Below are 12,067 nucleotides of genomic sequence, written 5' to 3' on the forward strand. Positions count from 1 at the left end.
CAACAAAAATGTTAGATTCCAGTACAAATCTGTTCTGATTTGGGGATTCATCCGAGTCCCAACAATGCGTAAAGTACTGCGGGATGAGAGGTGATATATTGTAGAAATGTAAGATATGAATTTTATATTTATTACTGACTTGGCAGGGTGCTTTTCACATCACCATTTTGGTACAATTTTGATTAGATTTTTATGCTGAGCATTGGAGAAACACTGCTTGTGTGTATGTAATTCTCTCTCCCTTTTGTGCTTCTCTTCTCTGATAAGGAGAACTCTGTGCTGATGAAAGATATAGGGTTGACAGTCCTTGCACTGTAACGATACAGTTTAGACAATGCCAGTAAAAACTTCCTCTGCCAGCGTGGAGGATGCGTGTTGACACGGAGCAGAGTGCCGCTAGCAGCGGGAGGACACGTGAGTTTCTGTGTCTTGCCCAATTCCTGACCTGTGCAAGAGTTTGGAAGGATGATGGTAGTTTCCCTGATGTTGATGCATATGGGGACTTGTTTAGTGGTCCTCAGTCCATGTGTTGCTCTCATTTGTCACAAATTGTTGTCTCGTAACAAATTTTGTTTACTCCCAGCATGTGCTGGCTCTGAACTAGCATTGAAAGCAGATAAAATTCATCTGCAGATGGAGTGCTCTCTGTTCTCTCACAGGTACCTGTTTTCATTAAATGGATAAGCATCAGGAAAATACCCTTCTCTATAGACTACCTTACAAAGTCAGAGTTCTGGGGTAGTGGTAAATCTGTTGTGTATATTTATATTTAGTTATTTATACAACCCTTGTCTTTTGTGTAGAGCTTTTTACAAGCATTGATGCACGTATTCTACCTTGCTTTGTGTCAAAACTAGTAGTGTCCCCATTTTATAGCCTCATAAAGAATTGTGTTGTGTGGTTCAAGATGGTGCAGAAGGTCTGCATCAAAACTGGGAACTGAACCCAGATTTCTGGGATTGTTGGTTCGGTGTCCAATATTTAAAGACATATTTACCTATGTTTGTGTTGAATCTGCTTCTGGAGATGAACAGCTTCAACGTGGCACTTTTCATTAGAATAATTGTCTTGAGAAGGGGCTTAAAAGGATAAAAATGTAGTAGTTTTTTGCATCTTCACCACGAATAGCATTGCAATTGTACTGCAGAAATGCATTTGGCTTGTGGCATTTGGTGGAACCAAAAGGTTTGACTCAGTCTGATATTGGCAGAGCAAAATGTATGAACAGACGATTGCCAGCAAGTTGATTTACCACGATGAGATTATAAATTGTCATCTGGACTACAGTAGTTGACTCTCTGATCCTTCTTCATTGCAGTAAGAAGTAAAATGTTTGCTTAAACCATCAGGAGGTTGGTTGGTTCAGTGTTACTGTGACTCAGCTGGCAAATGGTAACTTGTTAGTCATGGTAACTCAATTGCTTACTTCTGTGTTTGCATCTCTTGGACTGATTTTGGTGGGTAGCCATTGTCAATGGAAGGCAAGTGAAAGGAAAGCCTGGGAGTTACCTGGTTGTTATCACTCTCCTCACCGCTAGCCTGGATAGAAGCAAATCTGCTTGCAGAGCTGCTGTCTGGTTGGAGAAAAGAAATGGAAAAAGGTTTGTCTGGGTCTAAGTTGCTGGCCTACTAAAGTAAATTTGTCACCCTTATCAGAGCTGTGAATTCTTATATTTAAAGTTTTAGCAGCAAATGGACGAGGCTTAAGGTGGTGTTATATGGGTTAGTAGTTCAGTTCCTACCCTCCCACAGCTGGAAGACTGACTCATTGCTGTAAAGGTGGAGAACCTTTCTCTTGTGGAGAGCCAAGCTGGCCTTTTGGGCAGCCACACATTAGCCCATACCTTTGCGTTATCCAGCAGTGATGTGTGAAGTCAGGTGGCTCCAGCCTACACAAAATGAACCTGTGGACTGTGCTCAGCCCCTGGGCTGCAGATCTTCTACCTGAGGTCTAAAACCTCAAAATAGCCTATGATGAGGGCTGTCTCTCCAGGAGGAAACCTTGCTTGCAGCGTAAAACCACTATGCACTTAAGCTTGTTTATGCAGGAAAGTTAGCATACAGTAAGCTGGGGTGTGAGTTTATGGCTCCCTAGCTGTTCTGGACTATTTTGTGTGGGCATTTTTCCTATGCAATTAAGAGCTGAGCTGCTTGCTCCAGTGGCATCGACTAAGAGTGGCTACGGCGTGAGCTGGTGTGCAGTGCTCGGTGTGCTGTCCGTTCAGAGGCTGGCTTATTGCCCCCTTCCCAGGGTGAAGAAGCCCTTGGATAACTTTCGGTTTTTACAGGAGGCCCCACGGGATCAGAGCAGCAGCAAGGTGATGGGGTGGGACCAAGGAGTTGTGTGACCAGCAGGGCTGCATGTGCCGCACCAGACACAGCTGGGATGCGGCTGGCTTAAGCATGCCGTGTACAAGGCAGGAACATCGGTAATGCAAGTGGAAAGCGCCTGTATGGGGAAGGGGGCAGCGTCCCAGAGAGTGGAAGCAAGGGGAGCCCCTGGATCCTGCTGGTGGCAGGTTGTGCTGGCAGGACCCTGCCTCTCCCCTGCCTTTGCCCCGCGCTGGCCTCGGCAGAGCCCAGCAGCAGGCCACTGGTGCTCAGTGAAGGAAGGAGGGGAGCAAGTGCTTCCTGTGGTGGGGCGCGAGCTGGCATCTGAGCAGCCTCACCTCTGCCCTGCCGGCTCTTGACGGCCCTTCCTCTGGCCTGTCGCCTCTCCCCGGCTGCCAGCCTCCTGCCCGCTGGCAGGCACCCCGTCCCCTGCCCAGGCTGGGAGCAGGGAAGCAAGAGATGGGCTGTGAGGAGGACCAGCTCCTTCCGGCCCCCAATCCGCCCCGGCAGAGCAGCCAGGCCCCCCCCCCCCCCCCGGCTCCTCGTGTCAAGCGCGTGTTTAAGCTTGTGCTAGTCTCCTGGACACCTTCCCGGTGAGTTTTCCAGAGAATGACTACAGATGAAATGCAATTAGACACAGATGGACGGGGGGTGGGGGAGGGGTGGGAGACGAGCCGAGTTTGAAAATGGGGGGAGGGGAGCGATTAATTGCGAGGCTGTGAGGCAGACCGGCGCGTGCAAGAGAGAGATGTGTGTGAGGATCAGAGGTCCCCGCCGGGAGACGCTCGCTGGGCCGGGGCCGGGAACCTGAGGAGGTCTCTCTGCTCTCAACTGCTGCTGCCGCCGCTGTTGTGGTTGTTGGAGAGCCAGAGGGAAGCAGCAGGCGTGTCTCAGGGATGATTAATCATGTATGGCAGCAGCGAGGAAGGAGGACGCGGTGCGCACATGGAGACCAGCACCTCCCCTACCCCTGCGCGCCTTTGGCTTGCTGACAGCAATCTCTTCTGCTCTGAAATCCAGCCCCGGAGGAGGGCAGGCAGAGGGGGACCGTGTTTAGCCTGAGCCAAGAGACGGCTTGGTACCCACCCCATCCTCTGGGAGCTTTGAGACTCAAGAAACTTAAATCGCCTGGGTCTGAGGAAGAATGAAAAAAATGTGAAAGCAGGGAGTTGAGTTAGTCCAGGTGGGAGGAGAAGCAGACCTGACTGAAGGTTTAATTAGCGAGGAGCATGGAAAAAATAAAAGTGGGTTTGGCAACAGCAGGCTGCGAATGCTTCCCAGTTGGAGAGGTGGGGGACAGGGCACAGAGCAGTCCAAATTGGTGCAGGTGTCCCTTTGCCTCAGGACTTGTCAGCCTCCTCTCCCTCCACACCCTGTCGCTACCTGAAAAAAAAAGGAGATTTAAACATAAATTGGTTTCTGTTTGGGGAAAGGAGTTTGGTTTTAAGTCTCTAGGATTCAATGACTTACTGCTTTGAAGAAAAGCTTAAGAACTGGAAACCTGCTTTTTTGTGTGTGTGTGCAATATTTTGAGAGGTCGGAGTTCTGCACAAGGAGAGAACCAGGTGATGAGAATATCAGAAACTTCCAAAGTAGGAGACACATGGTTAAACCAGGACCGCTGGCAGGCCTGCAACTTTTAGCTAGGCTTCCCAGTCTAATGGCCATTACCTGCGGTGGTCTGCATGGACATCTTCCCCTTGCAATTTCCCCTCGCAATTTCTCCTGCAAGTAGCTGAAAGCATCCCCTTTTCTCTGCATCCCCCATCAAAGCTAAGGCAATATTCTTCCCACTGTGACTATAATTTACAGTGGATGATGTCAAAGTGTTCATACTTTTTCCCCTTAACCTCAAAGACTCCCCCTTCATGGTCTGTAACAGTTCTTTTTGGGAGCTTTGGACTAAAGGAATGTGTTTGATTATATTTTCCTGCCCTTTATTTCCCTCTGCTCAAGATTTGCTCAGACACCCTTAACTACAGTGCTGTCTTCTGTCACTGTGGTGGGATCTCTGGGCTAATTTTTGTAGGGTTGCTTGGACGCGTTGACTTCACGTTTGTCCCTGCAAGATTGCTAGAGAGTGTTATTTAATGCTTATAAACAAATCCACATTTTCCATGTGCCACTTCCTCATGCAATGCAGAGTAGTGGCCAGGATCTGGAATGTACGAATTTCTTTATTTTCCCTCTTTTTTTCCTTAATTCTGCTAAGTGTAGCTAAGTAGTATTTCAGAAAGCTAAATATTATCAAAAATAAGAGAGGAGTAGGGCATACAAATTGTTCAGAGGCAGGACTGGAGCGGGTCTCTCCGGGCAGAGTTAAGTTCGTTGCGAAATGTGTGCTGCAGAGCTGTGGAAAGCTAGGGTACTGCCGATGAGGTTGGAGGTACCTTTGCAGGGTTGTTTTGGGATCCTTGGATTAAAAAAAAGCAATGTAGTTTTCCAAGCAGAATCGAAACATGTTGGTGGCATCAGAAGCTGACAGAACCAAGAGCTGGAATAAATACTTAATGCTCCTCCCTGTGAGACCTCTGCTCACAGCCAGTAGTCATGGAAAACAGGACAAAACAGATGTGGATGCCCGAGCGAGTGAATAGTGCTCCTTTATTTGTCGCTGTTGTGAAGTGAAGTGTTTTCCTCTCCTCACCAATTTGGCAAGCCTCCTTTGTGGTGTCGGTGGCCTGGGGTGGTGGTGGGAGGAAGGTGCTGGAAGCAGCTGGCATGTTGTACCCGCACCAGCCCAGCAGATCTAATTTTGGGATTTGGGCAGCATAACGAGCTCCTCTGCTGAGGCCATGTGGAGGGACGTCTCTGCCTTGCCTGAAGGGACCATCTACCCATTTTGAACGGAGGGGCTGAGAGCAGGTGGAGGGGCGGAAGGGCGTCCGTGCGCTCAAGGCCGCTACAACATTGATGTTTTCATTCGGAGCTCTTCCTGAGATGGCTTTCTCTAAGAGCAAGCCGCAAAGGACGGGGCAGCTTGTCCTCTGTCGCCTCTCCCACGTCCACCAAGGGGGCGATGGGAGCGGGGGGCTCACGCTAAGGCTTACCTCGCGGCGTATGTGATTTAAGAGAAAGGAAAAAAAACAGGGACAAGAGGATGTAATTTGCTTACTCAGCTGGCGGATGGGCAGCGAGAGGAGTGTGTTGCTAATTAACGTGAACTATTGATCATGTTTGGACAGAGGTGATGCTGTGATGGGGAGCAGCGTCCACCTTTGCACCATCGGACCATCCGGGGGTTATTTAGTCCTTTTCCAGTCCAGGGATCGTTTTGGCGAGCCCTCCAGCTTTGTGTTGCCCTCCAGCACCAGCGCTGGTGGCAGTGGTGGGGTCCCTGGCTCCTTGGGGACCGCAGCTTGCTGGAGTGGGGGCGGGCAGGACTCCCCCCACCTCAGGTGGCACCTTGGGGGTCGCCTGGCCCCCTCCCCTGCCTGGGGTTGCTTTCTGACAGTGTAAGGGGAGCTTTTGGAGGAGCCGGGGGCTGGCTGCCAGGCTGCCTTTAATTCCCCCAGCTGGCAAACAGGAGGCCTGTGTCGGTTGCCGGGGCAATGGCGGGAAGCTGTGTTAGTTTAATGAAGCATTGGGAAGGCTGCTGTTTATTTCAGGGGAGCGGGGGCTCTCTCGCCTGCCAGGATGCTCCCCCGGGGTGGAGGGGCGGCTGCCAAAGGGCTCCTAGGTTGCGGCTGCCACGCTCTCCCCCTCAACTGCTGCCCTCAGCCCTTCCCAGGGTGTGGAGGCCGGCGTTGGGCCATCCCTCAGCACAACATGTCTGCCTGTTCCCCTTCCACCCGAGCCCAGCACATTTGGTGCTGTGCCCTCAAACTTGTACTCCTCCGAGAGTGCCTGCCCCTTCCCAGGGAAGCCCCCCCTGCCCCACTCCTGCGTCAGAGGACCTTGCCCCGTGCAGGGTGCCTCCTTCCCCGGTGCCGGAATGCTGGGATGGATGCCCTTTTCCCTTCATCACCCGCCTGGGGTACGGCAGTTACCTGATTGGGGTGTTGAACTTACTCTCTTGATTTAAGCAAATGAAGACTTGAAGCATCAATGTCTTCATAGTAAAGGTGACCTACAAAGGAGGGAGAGGAGGAGAAGCAGCAGTGGGGGGAGGGAAAGCCTTGCGTTTATGCCCCTTTTCCAGTGCCTCTTTATGATTTAAAAAGGACCGAATATGGGGCTTGGGCTTTTTTAATCCTTCTTTGCTTCTTTTCTTCCTAGAGTGTTATTTCAAGTACAAAAGGATTTCTGGTCTTGTTTAACCTCTGGTGGGGAGGGGGGATTCGATGGACAACTCGTGCACTAATAGGCTTATGACTATTCAGGTAAAACTTCATTAACTGATTATTTAAAAAAATAAGCCTTATTCAGACCTGTTAAAAATCAAGGGAGTGTAAATGGGTGTGAACAAATACTAGGTGGAAAGCTTGTTTGAAACTTCAGTAAGCTGTGTCCATTTAATACAAGGCTAAGAAAAAGCCTCTCAGGCCACAGACCCATGAATTTTCAGCAAAAAAATGGCAAAATAAGACTATTGTCTTGGAAAGAAAAAAAAAAAGGCCTTTCATATGTGAAAAGATAGATGTATTTGGTAAAGATGTACAAACAGAAGTGCACCTGATTTTTTTCCCTCTCCCCTCCCCCCCTTTTTTCTGGTTCCCATTTAAAATGACGTATAAACAAACGCTGTCCTGGACGGTGCTTCCTCAGCTGGTGTAGCAGAGCCTCCCCTTGTCCTGCAGGAGCAGTTTTCCGCATCAACCCTTGCAGGACCAAATTCCCCCCCTGCCCTCCCCAAATACAGCGGCACATTACCCACCCCGCACCTGCCGGTGTGCCTGTGCCTGCTGCCGGGGGGGCAGCATCCCGTGGGGGTTTGCAGGTTGCCTGTGCCAGCCCTGCCATGTGGATGGAGGACAAGAAGCCTGTCCCTCGGCGTGAAGCCTGCATCAGCCCAAACTCTCTGATCCCCTGTTGCTAGCCTCCCTCTCTGGCCCGTTTCTCTCTGTATGTGCGAGTCTCGCACCCAGTGGATGGCTGGTAATTAAAAAACCTTGGAGGGGGATATTATTGAGTTAACAGTAGTTATTTGTCAGGCTGCTGGAGGGGGGGGGAGAGTGATCTATCCCCAGGGAAAGCTGCACTGACGAGGGGTGGGGGGGAGCAGGAGGGAGGAGGAAGTGGGGGCGAGATTGGCAGGTGACTGCCAGCTCCGAGGAGATGACAGCGGCAGCAGCTCCGCCAGTCCCACTTGAACACTGCACTGCAGGTACTGGGTTAATGGGTGGGAAGTGGTGAAGAAGAATATCAGGGTGGGTGGCTGGAGGGGAGGGTGTTGGCGAGGGGGAGTTGATTTCTGCTAAACGCCAAGATAGAGATGACACTCTCTATATACATGTAATCATTAGACTTTTCATTCCCAAGACTATTTTCTTTCATATAATTTTTTAAAATGCAGAGAAAGCTTTCCCCAAACCTGACAGTATTCTACTTACAATCACTTCCCCCTTGCCAATATTACCATGCTCTACAAAACCGGTCTGAAATGCTGTACTATTTTTGACCATTTCTTTAGGAAATTTGTAGTGAAATTTTAATTTTTAAGGTGCTAGGAATAGGCTCCTCAGTCCCACACCATCTCCATGTAGCAAGGCCTTTTTACTGAACGTGAGACTGCAGTACAATCTAAACCTCACAATTTTCTTGTTTGATGATACTGACTATCCAACTAGAAAATTCATGTATCCTCCTTTTGCAGGACTGGCAGGTTAGACCTAGACTGAAGTCCTGACTGACATCTGCAGACAGCATTCTTGCTCATGCTCTCTCTCTCTCCCCCCTGTGCGCTCCCTCTTTTTTCTTCTTTTCCCTTTTGGAGGGCAAAACATCTGTTTGCAAAGGGCTGAGGACATGCGCTGCACAGGAAGATAAAAGCAAAGAGCCCTCATCCCATGTAAGAGTTCATAGATCTGTAACTCAGGGGGCTGGCGACAGGGTTTGGCAAGGGTTGAAATCCTTCTGTCTTTCTCCCTTCTCGTATGTTTGAGTTTGAAAAAGAAAAACAACTGGGGTTATCTCAGATGTGCAATAGTGAGGATTTAGATGTCAGCTTCACTATCAGCTTCATTCTTTGTGTACAAAGAGAGAAAGAGGATCACAGATTTGCACCTAAGCTACTGAGAGCGATGCCTTGGTTTATCACAGCAAAGGAAGCCCGTGCCTCTCCCCTTCCACTACAGCAGAGTTAAGCCCCAAGGGCCTTATGCAGGCGGTGCCTGGGTTGGAGTCCCGTCCTCCCCCTCCCTGCAGCAGGAGCCAAGTTTAAGGAATCGGCTGAGAGTTCAAGGCACACGTGTGATTGTAGACCTGCATGATATATAGCAAACAGAGGAAGCTTCAAAAATGTCTCTGTTCTAATGCGTCTCCCTCCCACCACCGACAGGCCCCTGTAAAGTGTTTAGCCATAAAAATGTCGCAATTTCTCTTTGACTTGTCATGACTGTGGAGAGGGCCACCACCTATGCACCCGTGGTGTTACAGGTTTTAGTCTGGAGACTAGGTAAGATGTTCTGAGCTGTGAAAACAGCTGGTCTATACATCCAAATTAACCTATAGCTCAGGTACCATACTGGTATGCTTATCAGAAATGCCTGCAACAAAAGGGGCAAACTCCCTTTTATTTTCCAGAGCTGACATAGGCATGCTGATTTATGTTACACGGAGACACATATTTTGACTGCTTGACAAAGAAAATCGTGCCCACGACAGCTTCTTGTCATGCAAGTAATCCTACTAAATGGAAGCATGACCAGCGCCATCCGTTTTGAGGTGTCTCCTGTGTGGTGGTTTCCAGAGTCCTGGTGTGGCCGGTTTCAGGGAACTGAAAACCTGAACTGTCTGCAGTCTTCGCTGAATGGCACTAGGAGCTTTGGGCATTTATCAGCTTTGAAAATTACATCATAGGCATCTTAAATGGTACTTTTCAAGTGTGCATTGGTTTTAAAGCTTAGCAGCCGGCCTTTTGGCCATATATATAGATCACACACTGAACTGCTTACTAGGAATGGCAGTTATTTGAATTCAAAGAGAAATTACACGTTTCTCTCCTGCCTTCGTCCTCTCCTTTTCTGCTTTCCATGTGGAACGAGGATCCCGGGGATGCACCTTCTGGTCCCTGACATGCAGCGAGACCTTGAGCTGGACTGTGAGCCTACTGGCCTGTTGGTTTTGCTAGGGGTAGAAGAGGCTTGCCATGTAAAGCGCTACCTGCTTGTTGGATGCTTGCACTACAACCTGCTATATTTTCACTGTTACTAGCATGTGGCAGCAAGAGTTCAGATGCGTGCAGCCTTGCTTGGGGGTAAAGGGGGCTGGAGGAAGACACCAGCAGAAGACACAAACGAAACCCCTAGTTCAGAGCTCACAATTAAATAGGACTGAAATTTTGGGCAAGTCTCAGGGTAGCAGGAGCGGGTAACACAAAGCCAGCATTGGGAGCTCATTTTAATTTCAACCATCTTGTGTGTGTGTAGTTGGCTGTCTTTGTTTAAAGAACTTGGCCTTCAGGTAGATTTTATTTGGATGGCTTGCTTATCCAAAGAACATTAATGACTTTCCTTGAGGAGTTCCAGCCAGTACCTTTGCACCCCGGTTCTTTTCTAGCCCTGTTTTCTCTTTTCCATAATCTCCCGGTGCCCGGCAGCAAGCCTTTAGGGTACATGCGCAAGCAAAAGGAGCTTGAGTTGGGGAATTAATATTCCTGGAACATAACACCAGCAGCATGCACACGCTGAGGAGAATATTAGAGCTATTAGCGGTGGGAGTTTGGAGTGCATGCAATATCTAGATGGAGAATTCAGTGTGATTAATCTGCCTCTAAGCAGCAGCCTCCGGGCTCTGGGAATTCTGTGGCACGTTTGAAATCAGAACTTTTTTTAATTACCTTTCCGCATCAACAAAACAATCGCAGTTGTGTGAAAATAAGCCCATTCAGTCCCTGCCCTGTCTCTTTTTTTTTTTTTTTTTTCTTTCTCCTTTTTGGATGAGACGCACTGCTGAAGCCCTGACTATTTGTGGTCCCAGCAGCTCTGACAGCACTTTGCACAAGTGCAGAGGGACTTAGCCTGGGAGTCTTGGCCGGCCTCCAAGTCAGGTAATTGCGTCGTGGGCCAAGTTGGAGCAAGCCTGTGCTAGTCGGTGTGCGCGTGTTAGATTCCTTCCTCTTCCCCACTTCTTTATTCCACTTCCCAACAAACTCCCGTGCTTCCCTCTCTCCCCCCTTCACCTCCTCGCCTTACTGGCCTCCTGGAGTGCTGGTAGTCATGTTGCCTCCCTGCCACAGGCAGGTTGAGAGAGATTCCCTGAGAGAGGAGTGGGATAAATGTGGAGGTTTCCCTCATGCAGTCAACAGGGTGGGAAAAAATAATTAAAAAAGATGAAAGGAGATTCAGTCAGTATAAAAAGGGTAGCAATGTTGTGGCCAAACAAGGAACAAGACTTGCTGAAGGATATGAGCTTGGATGGGGACCTCCCTGCTTGCAGTTCGTACCTTTTCCCTCCCTCTGACAAGCGGACGCAGGAGAGTTTATTCCTTCCATTGCAGCTTGGTTTATTCCTATACTGGCACAGAGAAGCTGTAAAACGACAGGGGAAATCTTCCCTGGTGTCGTGGCTGTGCCAGGGCTGGGGCAATGCCCCAAGGTGCTGGGATTCAGAGTCAGTGTGGGAATGGAGGCTTCAGCCATGGAGGAGCTCCCATCTGGAAGAGCATCTTCTGGCTGCCTGGAAGCTTCCTCTGTGGCTGGAAGCACATAGAGCTGCCGGGGTGCAAAAGTTTCCGACAAGCACCTCTCACCCCTGCCTGCTGCCGGGCTTCTAGCTCTGCTGCCCATGCTGCTAGCCCTCTGGGGCACCTCGGGCACTTGTGGGGTGCTCCCACCATCCAGCAGTGGCAAGCCGGGAACGTACCTGCCAGCCGGTTCGTGGCAGGGATCTGGATTGTTTCCTTCTCGCTCGCTCCACGTACAGATTTCCCTCCTGCTGCACTAGCAGGTTGTGGGAAGGGCAGGCTGTGATGGCAGTGCTGTTTTCTCCTCCCTTCCAGGTCGGCGTGGCGGTGGGGAATGCTTTGCACGTCTCAGCGAGGGCAGGGATGGAGGCTGGAGAGAGGAGTGGACACACTGTGAGGAGCACAAGCTGTCTCTCCTTTGGCTCTGCAGTTCAAATAACTTTATAAATATAATGTTGTCCGCAATTAGCACCATTTAATTTTTTTTTATTTTATTTTTTATTTCACTTGGCTGTGGCTGTGCCCTTGGCTTATCCCTCTGAATTCCTGGCCTTCAGGCATGATTAGCACAGTGCAAGTGTTTGAGCTGCCTTGCTTCAAAAGGAGAAAAAAATTATTCCATTTTAAAAACAAATAACAGATTGGGGGGGGGGGGGGCTTGTTTACCAACATGTGTTAAATTTTGAGAAATTGATGTTAAAAAAAAATCCTCCAGCTGAATAAACAAAAAAACCCCCAAACCTTACAACTTTCTAGGTCATGTTAAGCCAATAGCTACTTAATAACCCTTTTCTTTCTTTTAGGGTTTATTTCAGAAATGACCAGAGAAGTCTATATCACCAGCTTTTGCTCCCAGAGCAACAGCCAAGCATTGCCTTGTATTGGGAGTACATCAAAGCCTCCTGGCCTTTCTTTCACCTACCCCAGCCTCCCTGCCCCTCCCCAGGGCAC

At 49.4% G+C, this 12,067-nt stretch overlaps 1 protein-coding gene across 5 annotated transcripts in view; it reads left to right on the top strand.

Annotated features, from left to right (window-relative positions):
- TCF20 (transcription factor 20) overlaps positions 1–12,067 on the top strand; it is a 135,684-nt gene that overhangs the window by 43,678 nt on the left and 79,939 nt on the right. The gene's annotated exons all lie outside the window — the stretch shown is intronic.

This window comes from Aptenodytes patagonicus, chromosome 1 (assembly GCF_965638725.1).
Source record: "Aptenodytes patagonicus chromosome 1, bAptPat1.pri.cur, whole genome shotgun sequence".
NCBI classification, from domain to species: Eukaryota; Metazoa; Chordata; class Aves; order Sphenisciformes; family Spheniscidae; genus Aptenodytes; species Aptenodytes patagonicus.